Source organism: Giraffa tippelskirchi, chromosome 4 (genome assembly GCF_054371585.1).
Source record: "Giraffa tippelskirchi isolate mGirTip1 chromosome 4, T2T-mGirTip1v1.2.pri, whole genome shotgun sequence".
In the NCBI taxonomy this organism is placed as follows: domain Eukaryota; kingdom Metazoa; phylum Chordata; class Mammalia; order Artiodactyla; family Giraffidae; genus Giraffa; species Giraffa tippelskirchi.
The window spans coordinates 23657431-23673663 of NC_137278.1; the positions used below are offsets into that span (position 1 = coordinate 23657431).

Genomic DNA, 16233 nt, shown 5'->3' on the forward strand with positions numbered 1-16233 from the left:
TGATGGGAATGTGAAATTTATCCACATTGTGGAAAACAGATTAGCAGGGTTTTTTTTTTTTTTTTTTTAAAGTTAAATGTACGTCATAACATCCATTTCTAGTTATTTCCCTCGGAGAAATAAAAACATGTTTACAAAAGACTTATATTCAGATGTTCAAGGCAGCTTTGTTTGTAATAGTTTAAAACTGGAAATAACCCAAATGTCCACCGACGAGTGCGTGAGAAACAAACTGTGCACATCCTGACAGTAGAATGCTTCTTCCACAACGACAAGGAATCAGCTACTGATACACAAAACTGTTCAGATGAGTCTCAAAATAATATGCCGAGTGAAAACTGTCAGGCAAAAAAAGAAAACATATTTTGGATAATGCCATTTATACAACATTCTAGAAAATGTAAATTAATCTACATGATTAAAACAGACAAAAAGTCCATCAGTGGTTTTCTCGGGCCTCAGGGGAAGGAAAGGAAGGATCACTAAGAGCCAGGAGGAAATTTTGAGGGTTAATGGAGATGTTCTTCGCAGGTGCAAAGCCAAAGTCATCCAACAGCCAGAGTAATTGAACTGTACCCATCGCCTATTAGAGGCTTATTGTACATAACTGTACCTCAGTACAGGAGATTAAAATGAAGAGATGGGCAGGTGCAGACAGGGAGGTGTCTACACTGGACCACAGTTCTGAATATGTTCTGAGAACTCAGAAGAGGGCGGGTTCAAACCCAGGTCCCATCTGTGAGTCTTCTCAGCCTAGAGTCCAAGCACTTAGGTGACTTTTAAGAAGGGCCCTCCTATCCTAGCTCTAGGAACAATCATCAGCAGACAATTCTTCTTGCCTTTCTTGTGCTGGATATTTCTTGCTTTTTAGAGGCTCTCATCTAGAACAAGAAGGAATCTTGGAGCAGGAATCAGCAGATAGCACCTCGTTCAGAAGCTTTCTGCTTGATTTTGCATAACGATCCTTTTCTCTTGGGGCTTCAAAATTCAAATTTGCAAACGGAGAAAGTCAACCTGGAGCCCGAGATAATCAGAAGGGTTCTCTATAACCTTGACATTTTGAAGAAATATTTAGCTCCCTTGCTTTAAAAAAAAAAAACTGATTTTTATCCTGGAAAATATTTTTCAAAGATAATAAGGGAATTCAAAGTCCTTGACATGAATCATAACATACTCAGAACCTGCCTAAACTTCCTCTCTGGCCCCCCTCCTGCCAGCTCATTTCTGCCCCTTTGTTCACGGTTTGTACTCTGTGCTCCAGGTACAGGGAGCTCTGTGCCGTTTCTGAGACGCCGCAGGATCTTATGAAGTTGTGCTTTTGTATACGCTTTTTTTTTTTTCCTACCGGGTCCTGTTTCTGTCTCTAAGGCTTGAGAAAGGATGAGTGAATTACAGGGTGAGAGGTGTCCGTTCAGCAGACGTTTGCTCAGTGCCTTGTATATGCCAGACACTTGCATGCATTGTGGAGACAAACGAAGAAAAACAAATCCCTTATTGTCATGCCTCTTTCTTTCTAGTGGGAAGGGATAGATAGCCAATCAGACTGATAAGTATTGTATTAAAAGGTGCCTTGTGCTATGAAGGGCACAAGCTGGATAAAGCAAATGATGAGGAATGGGCCAGCAGGTGATGGGAGAAGGCAACTCTAAGAGACAGCGGAGGGAAGTGACATAGTGAGCCATGGACATCTGAGCAAAGCTCTTCAAGGGAGAGGAAACAAGAAGCACAGTGTCTCTGAGGTGGGGACCTATATGGAGACATCAAGATACAGCAAGGAGTCCGTGTTGCTGCTGCAGGTGGATAAGAGGAAGTGCAGCAGGAGATGCAATCAGAAGATCAGTGGGGTTCAGCTCATATACAGAATCCGGTTTTACTCGAAATGGAATAATGTTGGAGGATTCTGATCACACATTGAATGTAGCCTGACTTATGCAATGTATGACATTCTGAGAGTTGCCAAACTTGGTGACTTAAAGCAGCAGAAATGTATTCTCTCCCAGTTCTGAAGTCCTGAAGTCCAAAACAAAGGCATGCATCAGTAGGGCCTCGCACACTCCATTGGCTCTAGGGGAGAATCTTTCCTTGCCTCTCTCAGCTTCCAGGGGCTCCAGGTGTTCCTTGGCTTATGGCCTCGTCATTCTCATCTCTGCCTCTGTCTCTATATCACCTCTCCTCTGTGCATCTGTGTCTTCAGTTCTTTGTCTTCTAAGGACACTTGTCACTGGATGTAGGACCACTTGGGTTAATCCAGAGTGATCTCATTTTAAGATCTTTAACTTAATTTCATCTGCAAAGACCCCTTTCCCAAATAACATTATATTCATAAAATCTAGGTCTTATTAAGACATAGACATTTCTTTTGGAGGGTGACCATGAAGTCACTACATATGGTAAACAAATCACACTCTCTGTTTCTGGAGAACAGTTTGTAGGAAGACAAGGACGGAGGTGGGAAAACCATATAAGATGCACATGGAATTATCCAGGTGAGAGATGCTATGGCTTGAGCCAGAATAGCAAAGTAGAGGTGACAGAAGTAGACACTCATATTTCAAACAGAGCAAAGTTTGAGCTAGACTTGTGAAAAAAGGAGAGGAGACAGGGATTTCTACAAAGATAGAAGGAATTTGACATTAACAGAGATGAGAATAACTATGGGAGGAGTTTCTATGGGGAACTGGGGAGCAGTGAAGATTTTGGTTTTAGATATAGACACATATTTTTTCCCTGTTGGACATCAAGGTGGTGATGTTAAGAAATTCTTGGATATATCAGTCTGGAGTTCACACGAGAGGTTGTTGATTTCAATATAAATTGGTTGATCATCAGTGGGGACAGGTTGAGATCATCTGTGGAGTGAGTGCCGATGGAAAAGAGGACACCAGAGGATGGAGCCCTGGAGCCCTTCAGCGTCCTGCAGTCAGAAGAAAGTATGATAAACCGGCAAAAGAGACAGAAGGAGCAGCTACTGGCTAGAAGACCAAGTGTCAGGGATCTGATCAAAATCTTTGAATATGAACTTCCTTTCCAGCTCCATATTGAGGGGGAAGCACTGGGGATTATAAATCTTTGGCTCTCCAGTGACAACACCCAAAGTGAGTGGTGGAACAGGGTGGAAAAGGGGCAGCAACTAAGGCTGGACCTTGATTTTCTTTCATTAGTTGAAGAGGTTCTATGCCTCAGGTTGTCATTTTAGGAAGCCCTCAGTTATCCCGGAGAGTCCCAGACAAAAAAGGTTGAAAAGAAAGCCAGTTAGGCAGAGGAGATGGTTGTCTCGTATGTGAGGTGGAAGGAAATGGAAGGTAGAGAAGATAGGACAAGGAAGGAGAGAAGGTGTGACCATGATGAAGAGAAGGGAGGGTCTTGGGGGTGTGGAGGAGGCTAGGAACCAAGAGCGGCCTGGGTGACCTGGCATGGGCTGGCATGGCATAGCCAGGACAGGAGCTCTTCCTCTAGCTTAGGTTCCACACCTTTCTTCACTTCAGTTTTCCCATCCGTAAGTGGGGATGGACATTGCTTTCCTCACAACTTTGTGAAAAAGATTAGGCAAGATCGTACTAGTGAAACATTTGGCGAATGACAAGCACTGTGACCTGGAAAAAGGTTTATTCTGAAGGAGAGGTCAGCAGCAGTAGGTAGGAAAATGACAATCTGCCATTCCGAGAATGCTAGCTCTTACTGCGTCTGTCTAATTTTGTACAACAGACATATACAGAGTTCCTAACCAGTGCCAAACTCTGTGTCCAGCTTTGGGGAAAACATAAAAAGACTGGCCAAGATCCTAATTCTCAAGAACTTCCTGGCCAAGATGGCAGTATGTGGGGGAAGCCAGCTCAGCTTATGCATGGTGAATGTCTTAAGTCTTTCTGAAACTTTTTGAGAGTTTCCTATGTCAGTGGTCATCGTATTGTAAGCTGAAAGGACAGAGAAGTGAATAGCAGAGTTATCTGTATATTCTAGTGTGTGGAAGGTTACCTCTATAGAGGTGGAAGTACCTGAGTTTTGGAAGATCGGCCATTTGGGCATCGCTTACCTGGGAGTTTATAGAATGCAAAATCTTGGGCCATTCCCTAGACTGACTCTGTCAGAATCTGCAATCCAACACAATCTCCAGGTAATTCATGGGCACATTAATATTGCAGATGCATTAATGCTGTTGACATTTAATACTGGATAATCCTTTGTTTGGGGGAAACGCCCTGTACTTCGTAGAACATTTAGTGGCATCCCTGGCCTCTGCCCACTAGGTCCCAGTAGCATTACTTCTCAATTGTGAAAACTAAACATGTTTCCAGACATCCTCCAAATGTTCTCTGGGAGGCAAAAATCTCCCCACCATAGAGACCACTGGGCTAGAATGCATGTGTGTATATATATGTGTGCTCCATTGTGTCTGACTCTTGTGGCCCCATGGACAGTAGCTTGCCAGGCTTCTCTATCCATGGAATTTTCCAGGCAAGAATACTGGAGTGAGTTGCCATTTCCTTCCCCAAGGGATCTTTCCAGCCTAAGGATCGAACTTGCCTCTCTTGAGTCTCCTGCATTGGCAGGCGGATTCTTTACCACTGTACCACCTCAGGCTAGAGTAGGGTTTCTCAAAATGTGGCCCTTGATGGACAGCATCAGTAGCACCTGGAAACTTGTTAGGAAGGTAGATTCTCAGACTTCCCCCAGATCCACTGAATCAGAAACTCGGGGAGTGGAGCTGAGCAGCTTGTGCTCCAGACAATTCTGATGAACGCTGAAATGTCTTGGAACAGTGGTTCTCATTCCCAGAAGCACAAACGTTCTGAAAGTTGAATAACGTCCAGGAGGACCCACTCCCCAAGCAATTTCATCAGATCTCTAGAAGTAAGTGACCCTGATGATTCACATGCACAGCTCAGATGAAAACCAATCAAGACCAAGGCAGGAGGAGGGATCCGCTCAAACTGCTGGAGGCAGCCAGTAAAAAGAGACCAAGACTCAAGTCTCTGAACTCCCTGGTCCAGGGCCTTTCCTCAAGGAAGATGACAAGGTGACAGCCAGCCTCTTGAATTGACTCCTGAGGAATTCTACACCCACGGGGAATGTTCAGACACAGCTTTGATCAGGTGTCTCAGTGCTTGCAAAACGCTCTCATCTCTGAAATATTTTCTGACACGAGTTGCCCGGTGGCCTTCACAGAAGAAATTCACTGTGAACACAGCTTTCTGGACACCAGCTAAGAATGCCGGGCCCAGATCATCATCCTCTCACTGCCTGCCATCCCCACCCCTAACACCCCATGGTCAGAATGTTTGCTGACTTCTTTCCACAGGGCTCCCTACGTGATGTTGTCCCATCAGGAAACACCAGAAACGTCAACACTCATATAAAAATGTTTGTCACAGGTGATAACCCACATAACCACTCAAGCACCGCAGGACAAAAATAGGCAGAAGGAGCTTTAGAAATTCTTTAGGGGAAGATAGGCAGTAAGTGGACTTCACACTCTTTCCTCAGCATCCTCACACGCTGTTTAAAAAAATTAAAAAAGCTCAGAAGACGGCTCCTGGTGAAGCCAGACACTGTCCATGGAGGGCTCTCATGTTTGGTCATGACCTGACTCTGAACAGATCCTGTCCTGTCACATCCCTCATCCTAGCAGTCATCACGACAATTCTTTGGAGAGGGATTTAGCTCCACTTTGCTGCTGTGGAAGCTGGGCTCAGAAAGATCTTACTGAGTGCTGATTGCTCAGGCTCTGTGCCAGCCCTGGGGTGGAGGTGGTTGGGCCAACCTTCACAGGGCATCTAGTTGAATGCAGAGGTCAACGGATAAACCATGTGCTGTGGATTTGCACCTGGTATTTACTTTGGTCTCTCCATCAAAATTGTTCCATCATCTGTTCTGTGATGCTGGGGCTGGAAGTCTGTGGGCCATGTTTTCCAGACTCCCTCGCCAGCTGGCTTCCTATTAGGTTCTGGCAATAGGAGAATTAACTCAATGTCAATTATTAAAAACCATTTCAGCCTTTTATTACCTGTGTAACAAATCCCCTGGATTAAATACCCTCTCTTTGAAATAACCTTTTATGGTTTCCAGGCTTCCCTGGTGCCTCAGAGGGTGAAGAATCTGCCTGCAACGTCAGAGTCTCAGGTTTGATTCGTGGCTTGAGACAATCCCCTGGAGAAGGGAATGGCTACTCACTCCAGTATTCTTGCCTGGAGAATTCCATGGAAAGAGGAGCCTGGCAGGCTATGGTCCATGGGGTCGCAAAGAGTCGAACACAACTGAGCAACTAACACACACACACATACATATCATGGTTTCCAGGTTCTGGCTAGACCCTGACTGATTCAGGGAAGCTAAACTCAGGGAAGGCCTTCTTGAAAAGTGGCCTTGGTAGATGGGTAAAGAGAGGAAAGATTTGTCTTAGGAAGGAAAGCATGTGCAAAGGTCCTGGATTGCTGGAGTCATTTGAAAGAAGACCAGCACAGCTGGAGTTAGCCTGGAACCTGATGGGGCTGGAAGGGCTGCTGAGGCCAGATTGTGAGGGTCTTGCAGGCAGGGTGTGGGCCTCCCAAAGGAGGTGTCACAACATAATCTGCCTCTCTTCTTGAGATGTCATGTGGTGCCCTGGCTAGTCAGTCACATGAAAGGTGTTGGGTCTTATCTCAGGGTAATGGAGAATCATTAAAGGATTTTAAGCAGCCAAGCTTCATAGTGTGATTTGTATTTGAAAAAGGGGTATTTTATTGGGGTGTGGAGAATGTATAAGATAGGCTAAGTGGAAGTAGAAAGCTAGTTAGGAGGTGGTTGTACCAGTTTTTCCAGGAAGAAAGGAGACAGGAATGGGCCTTCATGTGAAATCACTCACTTTGAGACCTGGAGGTAGTCATCCCGTCTTTCTGGTCAACCATCTGTGAAATGAGGAGGTTAAAACAGAACAAGAATTCCTTGGCTTTGGTACGAGCCCTCAAGGGGGTGTCCATGGATGGGTATCAGTACTGCAGAGCCTCTGAAGTTGTTCATAAATGGTTGGATGGATGTCATCATATTCTTTCCTCTCACAGGACAGAGTCCCTGGCTCTCACCATGTTCTCTGAGACGTAAAGAACCCCCAAGTTTAAAGCTATTATCCGGACCATCTTGAAATGCACTTGCAACTGAAATGGCCATGATCTGATGTCACTGTGCCTCTCCAGGGAGTCATAAATTCTTAGAATTTTCCTGCTGCCTGTGACAAGTGAGTGAAGAAGAGGAGGGTGTCCTGACTCAGTCCTGGAGGCAGACTTGGGTTATTCCCCTTATTCCCCTGGAGCTGCACCAAGCTCAGGTGCTGAGAAAATGCCCACCCCTGTGACCTTCTCTGAGCAGAAGGTTGGGGGACACTCTTCTACTGGAGCGTCACAACCACCAGAGGAGACAGATGGGGGGCGCGGAACAGCCATTGACACCACTTTGTCTACGGTGCAAAGGCTCCCTGAAGCCACACCCCACCCCGCTGTCCTGGCTAGACCCAGGGGCAGCCGCAGGGCCTGGGGAGCTTGTTCTGATCACCTTCCATGGCTATCCCCCACCCATGGCAGCTCCTCAGCCCTGGCCTGTGCTCTCCCTTGGGACCCATTCTAGCTCCCCTCTCTCCCAACACAACCGTGATCTCTCTGGGAAAACAAGATCTAAAATCAGACTCATTCTCAGTCTGATGAATTGAGGTCACTGGGTCCCCTCTCCAAAGGGACTGTAGCTTCATGCTGCAGTGAGACTGGAAATGTCATTCCTTTCTGTGAAAGTAGGTCAGGAACCAGGCGTTTTGGGGGTCGGGGTCTCTTCGTGGTGCCCAAAGTCCCAGCAAACAAGGCGGCAGCTGGCTCATCTACGTCTGCACCCACCCATCCTGCCCAGCCAGTCTGAGGGCCGCCTCCTTCCACCCCGGCTGATGGCGGAGAATACAAATGCCTTTCCGATGACTCCCACATGCCCCATCTTGCTGGGATTTTTCAGATTTCTCTGTGGAAGCTCTTTACGGTCTGTGACCCTGGCCACTGCAGAGCCGAAAAGACAACAGATTTATGGAGGGCCTGGAGAGCAACAAGCCAAGGATTGCGCTTTCCTGACTTTCAGTCTATAATTTATTTTTAAATGATCTTTCCTTTATTTATGGGTCTCAGTGACTCTGATGATCAGGGTGAACTGCATCTTATCAAACTAGCAAAACTAACCGGATTAAAAGGAAACCCACTCATTTCATCAAAAGGAAGCTTCAGAGGGGGCTCAGAAGTCCAGCTGGATCAAAGACTCCCTCCTTTTGTCCTTGAACATCAACCTGGCTGGAGGAAGGCATTTGGGCCTCGGAGCCAAATCCTCAGGGGTCAAGACCCCAGTGAGGATCCCTGGCTGGCTTCCTGCTTGTAAAGTGGGGCTCAACACACCCGCAGCAGATGCTTAGAGTGATGATGGGGGGATACTGTAGAAAACATTGGGCACCTCTGGACTCAGTAAATGCCACCTATGTGATTATTATTACCTTCCTTACCTTGCTCTCAGCTCCCCTCTGGGAACATGCAACCCAAAGCCCAGGATGTAAAGACGACCATCTCTATTTGGGGTTTTAACATTTCCAAAATATAAATTCAAGCAATAAACCCGTTTGGAATCCCAGCCCCCGATGTTCAAATAACATCCGAAGGTAACGAGGCGAAGATGGCAGTTTATTTCTCCCACTGAAATGAAGATCTGCTTCTGCTCCAGCATAATTACAGTTTAGCAGGGCCTTGTCTGCGACTGATGATTTTCGCGAGTACACAACTGTCTATTGTTCTCCTGTAGCTTGTTACCATGGCGATCTAATTAAAGCAGCATCCTATGCTGCTAGCCCATAGGTAGGGGCCCCATGTGCAGATCCTAGTGGCTGGTGGTGGGGATGGGGGGGAATGTGTGGCCTGCCCATCCCGAAGCCTTTCCCCAAATTCTGAAATGAGGGCTGGTTGGCTGGAATCTGACCCAGAAAAATGTCTTCATTTTTTGGAAACAAGATGCAAGTGAAATGCCACTCCCTCAAGTGGTCTGATGGGAAGACGGTGAGCTAGATGCTGCTGGCTTGCTCATGACCTTGGGAAAGTTGCTGACTGTTTCACCCTCAAGTTCCCTGTGTATAATTGGGATGACAATACCTGCTTTGAGGAGAAAAGAAAAGGTCTGCAAAAGGGCCATGAACAAGATGCAAGGTAGAGATGGTCACCCCCATCCTTCTGTTTTATCTCTTCCCAGTGTCTGGAATATGGTGGGGTTAGGGCAAGAGCAAAAGTCAAGCAAGCTTACGGCCCGAGGAAGTGTGGGAGGATCTCTCAGGCTTGTCACCTAGCCTGTGAAGTGGGGGCAATAGTAGGCAGCTCACAGGGTTATGGCAATGCAAGGAGATTGTGTCAAGTGCCTGGCACAGGCCTGGCCTACAGCAGGTCCTCAATAAGTGCCAGGGCATTGGAAAGACAGTTCCATGAAGGAGCCACTGGCCACCACGATGGGAACAGACATGCCATGTAGAGCAGGGGTCTTAACCCATAGGGGAGTTATATAGGGTTTAAATCCCAGTGAGTGAGATATTGGGCAAGTGACTAAATTTCTTTAGACCTCCAATCTTGTCTGTAAAATGGGAATCATAAGTGATGGAGTTGGGCCTACAGAAATGACCAAAATGACATGTACTTAGAAGGTGCTTGCCACCGAATCAAAGATTAATTATCACCCTCCTGCTCTATTCATGTCCAGGGTACCCTAAGCCTCCTTCGTCTTTGGATAAAGGGCCCAGTTCACTTATATCAGCAGCACGCTCCCATTTAATGGACTCCTTTTAGGTGCCACATCACATGTGTCATCTTTCATCTTAACGTCATCCTATGATGTGAGTACCATTGTTTCTCCAGTTTTTAGAAGGATAGTCACATGCAGAGAACTGAGGGAACATGTCCAAGGTTCACTGCTTGTAGTTGATGCAACAGGGGTTTGAGTGGGGGCATTCATGCCAAACTTATGTTTTTTCTTAACCACTGTTCTTTACTGCCACTTACTGGATTGTCACTGAAAACCTAGGAAGTAGGCACTGATATCCTCATGTAAGGAGATGAGTGGGCAGGTCAGAAGAGAGGCGGGGTTTTACACAGGACTTCACTGTTGCCGTCCCTCGAAACTCAAGGGCGTGTGCTCACCTATCTTATTGTCCTACACCAGGCCTGTTGATCATTGCTGATATTGGCAAATTATATCAGCCACCTGCCCGAGTCTTCTCCTTGCCTGTCCTCACTATCTCCCCTGGCAATCAGGTCAGTCGGGCAGGGTAGCCTGGACATGTGCTACTGATTATTAATGAGGTTCATGAAAGGCCCAGTGTCTCCCCTACCCACTGCTGCCCTCATTTCCTTTTTATGAAGATTGGGGGGGTCAGGTAAAACATTTCAAAGGCTACCAATTAAACGAGTCCTGCCATTCCTGGAAGCACAGTGTACCTTTGGAAAGCCAAGCAGTTTTAGAGGTAGAAGACCCAGCATGTGTGCCTTATGATCCTGCAGGTCTTCTCCCAAGATGTTGGCCACTTTCTCTCATTTCTTGATGGCCATGTTCTGCTCAGTCAACCCAAAGGACAAGGGTAAAATTTCACCTGGTTCTCTGCTGAGGCCATGAGCCCACCCACTGGCCCCTAGGACCCCTCAAGCCTGGATAAGCTGACGGACCCTGAGTGGCAGCTCCAACGAGGAAGACTAGGTTCTACATATCTAATTGCTCATCTAAGCCTGGGTGTCCTACATCCCTTGAAACTCATGAAGCATTTCTGTCTTTCCATTCCCTTTCCTCTGCTCTCAACTAAGACTTACCATCTTCCCTCCAGGATGTTTACTTATAGTCATTTTGTAAATAACCTCCTTTTATCCACCAACTGTAGCATCAGTTCACCCTGTACATGGTCACCAAAGGGATCTCCCTAAAGCAAATGTGTCTTTATTACCTTTTTTTTTTTTTTTTAATATTTGGCGGAGGAAAGGTCTTCTCCATCCCTGTTTTTTTTTTTTAAGTATTTATTGAATTTGTTACAATATTGCTTCTGTTATTTATGTTCTGTTGACTGGGAGGCATACAGGATCTCAGCTCCCTAAGGATGGATCAAATCTGCACCTGCTGCACTGGAAGGTGAAGTCTTAACCACTGGACACCAAGGAAGTCCCTTTACTACCATACTTGAGATCTTTACTAACTCACTGTGTTGCCCACAGGGTAGAATCAGATCTCCCTAAGATGGCATACAGAATCTCTGTGATGGGGTCCTTATGTCCCCAAATCTGCCATTCCATAACTTCAAATCTTCTTCTGAGTAGTATGAAGTTTGTTGTGGTCATCAGACCCTTTCTCAGCTCACATGTTTGCTCATTCTGTGTACTCTGCCTGTGAGGTCCTGCTGATCTCTTCATACCACCACTTCCATTTACTGTCTAATGCACAGCCCAGCTATCACCTCTGATGGATGTTGAACTCATGGTCACCCAAGCTCATGAACCCATTTCTACCCTTCCATACCCTGTAGGCATCTTACACACCACACATCATTTTGTACCTTAATGATCTGATTTCTCATCTTCCTCCTCTGGCAGATGATGGACTTTCGAGAGAAAGCACTACACCTTGTTCATTTTTGTTGTTTTAACATCTCAACCCTGGTGTGTTGCAAAGAATCAGACACATGGGGTCACAAAGAGTCAGACACAACTGAGTGACTGAACAACAGCAAAATGTCTCACTCAGTTATTGGCTCAGAGTAGACACTCAATACAAGTCTGTCAAACTGAGCCAAGACTGAGTTGGCTCAGGGAAACAGGAGCAGCTGGCAGTCTGGGGTAAAGATCCTTATCGTTTCAGACTCAACTATGTGCTTCATTGATCTTGCATAAGAAACCGATAAAAGAGTTTCACACATCTCTGCTCTCAGGAGGTTGGTGTTTGACAAAATATCAGTGTGTGTGTGTGTGTGTGTGTGTGTGTGTGTGTGTGTGTGTGTGTGTGTGTGTGTGTGTGTGTGTGTGACTTCATCATCCAAACCTCACCCAACCTAGAATGGGCTGAATTTGCAAAATTTGCATTACATGCCTTAATGCCAGTCCTGGAGCCAGAAGCATATTTGTTAGGCTTGCATTACTCACCGGAGGAATCCTGAAAGGAAGAGACAGGGTCCTCCATTTCCCTCCAGGAGTGGGTGGCAGGTTTGGAGCTTAACTTAATAAAATCAACATATAATGAGCTGCTACTTTGAGCCAGGCAATGGGGAAGGTCCTGGGGAGACAGGAGTGAGTCATCCTGGTCTCTGTCCATAGAAGTTCATGGTTTAGGTGCGAGGTTGGAAGATAGTGTAGATAATTATAATAGAGACATGCTTCACTTTATTGTGCTTTGTAAATATTGAGGTTTGGTTTTTTCATTTTCGTTTCTTGTTTTTTTACAAATTGAAGGTTTGTGGCCACCCTGCACAGAGCAAGTCTTTTTCCAAAGTACCTTTTTCCAAAGCATCTACTCACTTCGAGTCTCTATGTCACATTTTCATAATTCTCACAATATTTCAGACTCTTTGACCATGATTATATTTGTATGGTAACCTATGATCAGTGATCTTTGATGCAGTTGCAACTACGGATGTGGTGGAAAGAGCAAGAGAAACAGAATTAGAAGTAGAGCCTGGAGATGTGACTAAATCACTGCAGTCCATTTTACAACTTGAAATGGATGGGTAGTAGCTGCTTATAGATAAGCAATGAAAATGTCTTCTTGAGATGGAATCTGCTTCTGGAAAAGATGTTGTGAAACTGTTGAAATAACAACAAAAGATTGAGAATATCATGTAAATGCCATTGATAAAGCAGAGACAGGGTTTGGGAGGATGCATTCCAATTTTAAAGGAAGCTCTGCTGTGGATAAAATGCTATCAAAGATCATTACATGCTACAGAAAAATCAACCTTGAGAGGAAGAGTCAATCGAAGTAGCAAACTTCATTGTTTTCTTATTTTAAGAAATTGTCAGTTAAGACTCTGTGCTTCCAAAGCAGGGGCTGTGGGTATGATCTCTGGACAGGGGACATGCCACGTGGAAAATCCCACATGCCGCATGGCATGGCCAAAAAGAAAAGAAAGAATAGAAAGAAAGAAGCCACACTTCAGCAATCACCAACCTGATCAGTCAGCAGCCATCAACACCGAGACAAGACCCTCCACCAGCAGGAAGATTAGGCTCAGATGATGGTTAACATTTTTCAGCAATAGAGTATTTCTAGTTAAGGTATGTACATGACTTTTTTTGGACATTATGCTGGAACACATTAATAGACTATAGTATGGCATAAATATATCTTTTATATGCACTGAGAAGCCAAGAAATTTGTGTGACTTGCTTTACTGCACTGTTTGCCTGATTGAAGTGGTCTGGAACTAAACCCGCACCATCTCCGAAGTCTGCCTGAATTGGTGTTGGTGCTATGATCAACACCAAGAGGCGACTGGAAGCCTCCAAGTCAGACTCTGTTCTGGAAGAAGGGCTCCTACATTTATTTTCAAAGGGTTGCTAAGAAGCAGGCTGTGCACTGAATGCCACGGCTATTCTGCGAGGCTACAGACAGTCCAGGCTGCCCTATGAATGTGGAGAGAGGTGCATGTCTTCCAGTGGCCTCTGAGTTTCTTTAAGAGCCTGGTCTCCAGGCCAGTCTCTGCAGCACATCACTGGTGATGCTAATCCAGGAATCAACAACATTCGAGGCATGCCTGGTGGATCATTGCTCTTCGTCTTGCAGATGCAGCTTGTGGAGTGGAATGACAATGGGTCCTACCCCAGGCTTCCAGTGTTCACTTTGTCTAGCTTGGATTAAGTCTCCCTCACCTCTCTGAGCCTCAGTTTCCCTGGATACATAGCATAGTTGGACATCGATAGCCTTTGGGGAGATTTGATTAGAATCTTTTCACAGAAAACCTCCCTTGCTGGACTGGACATCAAGATGCAGCTTGGGATAAGAGAAGAGCCTGAGATTTTGGACACTGGGTCTGAGGACAGGGTTAGAGTGGTCATACCTGCATTTCCTGTGCTGAGCAGACAGAGCTGGGACATGGGGACAGCTGTTGCATCTCAGACGATCGCTCAGACCTAAAGCCTCAGAATTACCCTGTGATGTACACAGATCACAAAGCAATAAAACACCTTCTAAAATGTCATCTGCTGAACCACAGAGTCCAACTAATAAATCCCCATGACCTGGACATACCTGGAGGTCAGACATTTGCAATATGGCCCCCAGAGCTGTCCAGTTCCTGGGAAGATGAGCCCACTGTATGAGCTCGCCAGTGATGGCTGGTTGCCCCAGAGGCCAGCACATCCTCACTGGGTGGGTGGGGAGGGGGCAGGAGGGTGAGGAGTGGGACAGAGAGACTCAGCAACATTTTATAATTACCCCGATGTCCCAGTGAATCATTTATCAGCACCCAGAGTTTGGGGAAAAGTGAGAGCTGCCACTCTCTGTAGGACCAGCTCTGTAATCTGTGAAACAACATGGTCACCATCTGGGCCAGGGGACCTGGTGATGGCTGGCTCAGTTCTCGAGGAGTAAAGGCAAGGAAGAGAAAAGGAGAAGATGGGAGCAAACCAACACACCCAGAGTGGTGCCTCTGATGTGCCTGGAACATGGCTATGCCAGTTTCCTGTTCACCTCACCTCACCAACCAGTAGTTCCTAAAGGTGCCACCAGGGCACCCCCTGCCAGAAGATGGACGTGGGCCTTGAAGAGCCCACTTCCTTCCCCAGGACCTTTCAGAGAAGAGGCAGAGTTCAAACTCCAGTCTGAGTTCTGGAAAGTTCCAGTTCTTTCCTTGACTCGGCTACTCCTTCGCCCAGGACCTGCCAGGGTCTCATGTGCAGAACGGCTCTCACAGAGAAGAGGACGATCATGCCTTCCATCTCACAGATGAAGACGTGGAGGTTTGATAAGATGAAGGGGATACCATAAGGCTTGGTGGAGAGGTCATGCCTGGAACCGGCCTTGGAGAGGTGACAGCATTGGGCAAGTTTAGAGAGGTGGGTGGTAGGGTGTGACAAACAGGCAAGAGAGTGACACTGGTGTGGGCAGCAGGAACCTGTGGTGTGCTGGGGCCAGAGATGTGTTTTCTTGGTTGGAGCCCAACTTTCCATGGTCTCCTGGCAGGAACAGGGTTCTTGGGCCTGCAGTACTACATACAGAACTTCAGGGCCTCATAAAATCAGCTTTGTGGGGCGCTCCCAGATGCACCCCTGAGAAACAGGTGTTTCCTCCACTTCCTCATGCCAAGAGGCAGGTCACTGTCTGGTCCCAACTTCTCTCCCTGCAGACACTTTCTTTGCTGGGCTTCATGACCAGATCTCATCGCCCACACAAGGCACCTCATTTCGTCTTCTGTGTCTTTAGATGCCCTCTCCTCTCACCCTTCTTCCTTCCCATGGCTTGGTGAATCCTGTGTCACTTTCAGGTCCTAATCCAAGCTCCAACTCCTCCAGGAAGCCCATCTGGATTGTAAAATCTCTGAGACCTCCACTACAATCAATGACCAAGTCCAAACAGCCTCTTCCCTTTTGAACTGTGGTGTTGGAGAAGACTTCTGAGAGTCCCTTGGACTGCAAGGAGGGCCAACCAGTCTATCCTAAAGGAGATCAGTCCTGAGTGTTCATTGGAAGGACTGATGTTGAAACTGAAACTCCAATATTTCGGCCACCTGATGCGAAGAGCTGACTCATTTGAAAAGACCCTGATGCTGGGAAAGATTGAAGGCAGGAGGAGAAAGGGATGACGGAAGATGAAATGGTTGGATGGTATCACTGACTCAATAGACATGAGTTTGGGTAACCTCCCGGAGTTGGTGATGGACAGGGAGGCCTGGCGTGCTACAGTCCATGGGATCTCAAAGAGTCGGACACGACTGAGCAACTGAACTGAACTGAAGTTGTAATAATAACATATACCAATTTATACATGACATACAATTTATATAGAAACTGCTTTCTTCTCTTGCAACTTCTCACCATTTTCATTTTCTAATTTTATTTATTTATTTTTGGCTGTGCTGGATCTTCGTTGCTGTTCAGGCTTTCTCTAGTTGCAGTGAGAAGGGGCTACTCTCTAGTTGCGGTGTGCGGACTTCTAACTGTGGCGGCTTCTCTTGTTGAGGAGCTTGGGTTCTTGGGCTCATGGACTCAGTAGTTGTGGTGCATGGGGTTTGTT

At 46.3% G+C, this 16233-nt stretch overlaps 1 long non-coding RNA gene across 1 annotated transcript; it reads left to right on the forward strand.

Annotated features, from left to right (window-relative positions):
• The first annotated feature begins 7241 nt into the window (after nt 1-7241).
• Nucleotides 7242-13131, forward strand: LOC145503752 (uncharacterized). The gene is made up of 4 exons (XR_014051725.1): nt 7242-8846; nt 9000-9191; nt 9733-9865; nt 10192-13131. It is a non-coding gene; the product is annotated as an uncharacterized LOC145503752 (long non-coding RNA).
• The last annotated feature ends 3102 nt before the right edge of the window (nt 13132-16233 follow it).